The following is a 4,517-nucleotide window of genomic DNA, read 5'->3' on the forward strand; positions in this document are numbered from 1 at the left end:
CCATGTTGTCTCTCTTGTTGTTGGCGATTTAACTGGGCCACTTGATGTCCCAAATCCCTGCAAAAAAGCCTCATTGTCAGCAAGACGGGAAGATATTTTCTTAAGGAGATTAATTACCGTAGAGTCTTGCATATTGCTAGGAGGTTGAGAACTTTGTCCTCCTTGGGCGTCGGTGGATTGGTCCAAAACTTGCTCTTTGTACTCATTATGAAATCCGGATGGGGGCTTCAACACATTCTGATTGTTGCCATAAGACAAATTCGGGTGTTGGTGTTGAGGCCTCCATCCGTTGTTATTATTATTACGGTGGTGATAAGCATTCGGGTTATGATAGGATTGTAATTAGAATTGTACCTTGATTGCCCCCCTACATAACTTACGCTCTTGGCATCGCCGGCAAAAGGGCTTCCGGCTTGACAATCTTTACCACGGTGGTCACCACCGCAATGCGAGCACATCAGGATGTGTGCTGTATTTTTTAGGCTCATTTGTGCCATTAAGGCGTCTAGCTTTTTATTCATCTCAACCATAGAGATCTTGGGAGCCTCGTCTTCCACGGCAAATGTTTGATGTCGTGAGGGTCTGGCAAGCCGATCTTCTTGCCACTAGACACTTTTCCTTGCTAACTCATGGATGAGCTCATAAGCCTCGCTTACCGATTTTCGAAACAAATCCCCACCTGCAGCGGAATCAACGGTTGCACGATTAGTGGGAGTTAAACCATGGTAGAAGGTACTTACCAAATCGTGCTTGGGAATGTCATGGTGGGGGCAGTTTTGGAGCAACTTCCGAAACCTAGCCCAAGCTGAGTGAAGGGCATCGCATTCAAGTTGCCTAAAGGACGTGATATCATTCCTCAACTTAACCGTTTTGGATGGCGGGAAGTAGTAGGAAAGGAACTCCTTCTCAAGCTCCTCAATGATGTAATTGATCCCGCCTCCAACGAGTGCAACCACTCCAACGCTTGTCCTATCAAAGAGAAAGGAAACAACTTTAGTCGTACAGCCTCAACCGGAACACCGTTTTGCCGAGAAGTATCGGCACACATAAGAACTTTATCGAGATGTTCGTTAGGGTTCTCATGGAGTTCCCCTCTGAATTGACCAATTTGTTGGATCGGCTGGATCATGCTAGTCTTTATTTCATATGTGTTGGCCGGAATGGTAGGAGCGATGATTCCGTTGCGATTTTGAGGGCGATGCGGAGCAAGGATCTCCATCATCGATCGCGTGTCATTACCCCCCCCCCCCCCCATTGCGGTTGTTGTTCACGGGTTGAATGGGCAGCCTTTGGTTTGCCTCGAGTTGGTTAACTTCGTTGTTGAGGTTGGCCATTTTCTCTCTCCGAATCCTACAAAGAGTACATTCGATTTCAAGATCAATAGGAACGAGAGTATCACTCCGAGATCGGGTGCACATAAATTAAAGATAAATAAAATTTAAGTACACAAAGAATGTTGTTAGTAGAAGTTGATATAAACAATTTATATAAAAAAGAATGCTTAAACTAACAATAAAACGTTTTCGTCTAATATTGCAAGAAATTATAAATCCCCGGCAACGGCGCCAAAAACTTGATGAGTATCCGGTAGAGTGATGAGATGTAATAATGAATGTGAGCTAGGGCTATGGACGTGATCTCTCTAAATGCTTTGACTCTACTAGATGCTACAACGTAGGGGCAAGTGTACCCCGTCGTATCAAGTAATAATCCGGTTAAGACCAGGTATCGAATCCACGAGATTTATAACTACAAGTATTAAACTACTCGGCTTTACACGTTATTTAAGCGGTGAATACTTTAGTGGTTGGGTAACAACTAAAAGCTACTCCTAAACTACGGGTGAGACAATTTTCATGTGTTTCGAGCCCTCTTAAGGTGATACGGATGATGATAAGTTATAACCTATGATAAACGACATGAAATATAAACGATTAATGGTTTTACTCTTGCAAAGACGACTATTAATAGACCGAACAACTCTGTGAGGTTCTTAGAGTCATGAAATCCCCTTAAGGCGACTCTAATTCTTAAGATCAGAAACTAGGGCCTGTAAGTTCCGTGGCTTGTCAACTCCTACGGTTTCCGATTTGTCAACTCCGGTGAGGCAACACCTGTTGGGGTTTAGTGTCCTATAGACAATTGTTCTAGGATACAAACTTAATATAAATGAAGTGTTCTTTATATCATTTGTTTTAATGAGATATATGTTTTATAACTATATAAAGGCAATCCCTTTTAAAGAACTAAATAAAGTCTAATAAAAGGAAATCCGTGAGTTTGTTTAAAGTGATTATAAAGTGTTCATACAAGCATGAAGTGAGACGAAACTTTATAATAAACTAATAAACTTAAAACCACCCCAAGTCAAGTAATATGTTTAGGATTGACATATCACTGTTGAGACTTGCATGTAACAATGTCTTCTGTCCCGACAGAAAGCTGATCTCACAAGCTTCATATATACAGATATCTGGACAGTTACGTGGATCCAATGAAAAGTAGTTAATTAGGATTGGGGACCCGACTTAAGATAATAGGATGGGTAGATTCATCCTTGTCACTTGTTCATCTCATTGGTATTAATAGGTATAAATAATCCTCAGACTCAAAGGAATGTTAATTGGTATTCTGGATTACGGAATGTGACGCTTTGATCCTGTTGTAACACGATCCTTAACAGAGATGATTCTAGGGTGTGAACAGCAGACGTTAGGTATCACAAGAAGTGATTGCAGGATAATTATACATTGGATTGAGCATTTATCACTCCCGATAAATGGGAGATATGTCCATGGATCGCTTGTGGAAGTCTTAACTCTAAATCCTTGCAAGGTGATAGCTGTTGTCCTCAGATAAGACTCTAGCAAGTGCACTAGATACAAGTAATAAAGTGATAAGTGAGTATCGTCTCCACAGGGATTGTGATTCAAATCAATATTAGAAATCATTGTTAAACAGTGTGTGTCACAACAGTGTCTTATTTTATCGTTGATTGTTTGATGTTGGTTACTTAACAATTCAGGCAGACTGATGAAACAAGAAAATGAGATAACTTTTCAAAGATTTTAGAGAATAGAACAGGCTCGACATAGCCGAACACGGTGAGCTACGTCTTACAACATTCCATGAATACAAGACAATGCCAAGAAGACAAAGTTTCAGTTTGAAGTGAGTTTGAGTCAACTTTCGTGTGTTCTCAAACTCCTAAGATTTACTAACACCTTTAGCATCCTAAAGATACGTTCTTTCTAGCATTAAGAGCAAAACTGCATTTCTAGATGAGAAAACCCTTGACATAACCTTCTAACTTGTCAGCTTCGAAGTTGGGAGATCAATAGAGATATCGGTGAAGATGAAAGCAGTGTCCTATCATTCCTCTAACACATACATATATGCCTAAGCATGAAAGTTAAACCTGTTGAAACACCTTTCCACATAATTTTGATTTGACAAAATTGTTTAAGTATAATTGAAATACATATTCTAAACACACTAAGTTTAAATGCTTTGATTTATTCTACTAATGTGTTTGTTCAATGTTGAGTTAAATTGTTTATAAGACACAAGAATTAAAAGGCCCAAGCCCAATACAAGTGTCAAAGCCCAAGTCAAACAACTCAGTATTACTCGGCCCGCGTTTGTCAAAACGTTGTCACTTTGGACAGAACGCAGCTCAGCGTAAGAAGGATCTAGAAGACCTTCGGGAACAACTTCAAGATGAAGCTACTGAGTAGATTCGACAAACGTACAAGACAGTAGCTGGCTAAGGAAAACTTCCAGACAAAGTATTTCCTCTTTGGGTAAAGATCAGACGACACAGTATGCTGTCCAGTTGACTTTACCATAAAAGGAGAGACAGTCTGCTGAGCTGACCGAAAACATAAGATACACAAATCTGATTGGCCGAGAGCTCTGAGCAAGTCAGGATGACAACGACAAGAAACCGTTTCCCTCCAATGGTTATTTCGAAATTCGAAATGACCGATGCCTAGACGTCTCTGTAAATAGAGTGCCATCAGAAGCTTTCAACTTATAGAACTTGATCAAGCCATTACGCTGACCAAATCTCTACGCAAAGTTCTGCAACCAAAAAGCAAAGCAATCTTACACTACATTCAATATCTTTTGTGTAAAAGTCTAGAGTAATTATTTAATCATCTAAGGTGTCTTAGCAAATCATTGTTTAGGAAAAACACTTATCATTTCTAGAGATTAGAAAGGAGAGGCTGAGTACTCGGTTATAGTACTCAGCAAGAGATTAGGATTTGAGTAGAGGTATAGAGGAAGGTACTCTTGTTATACTCAATTGCTAAGATTGTAAAAGGTTTGAGGCTCTACCTTTAAAGAGCTCAGTAGAGGATTTGAAATCTCGGAACGTGTTCCGGGGACAGGACGTAGGCTTAGAAGAAGCCGAACCTGGATAAATCTGCTGAGTAACGTATTTCTTACCTTAAACTCCTTATATATATTGCTTGCTTAAATAACCAAAACTGACCAAGTAAAAAGGTCAAGCT

The sequence above is a fragment of the Euphorbia lathyris genome, chromosome 1 (assembly GCF_963576675.1).
Source record: "Euphorbia lathyris chromosome 1, ddEupLath1.1, whole genome shotgun sequence".
Lineage (NCBI taxonomy): Eukaryota > Viridiplantae > Streptophyta > Magnoliopsida > Malpighiales > Euphorbiaceae > Euphorbia > Euphorbia lathyris.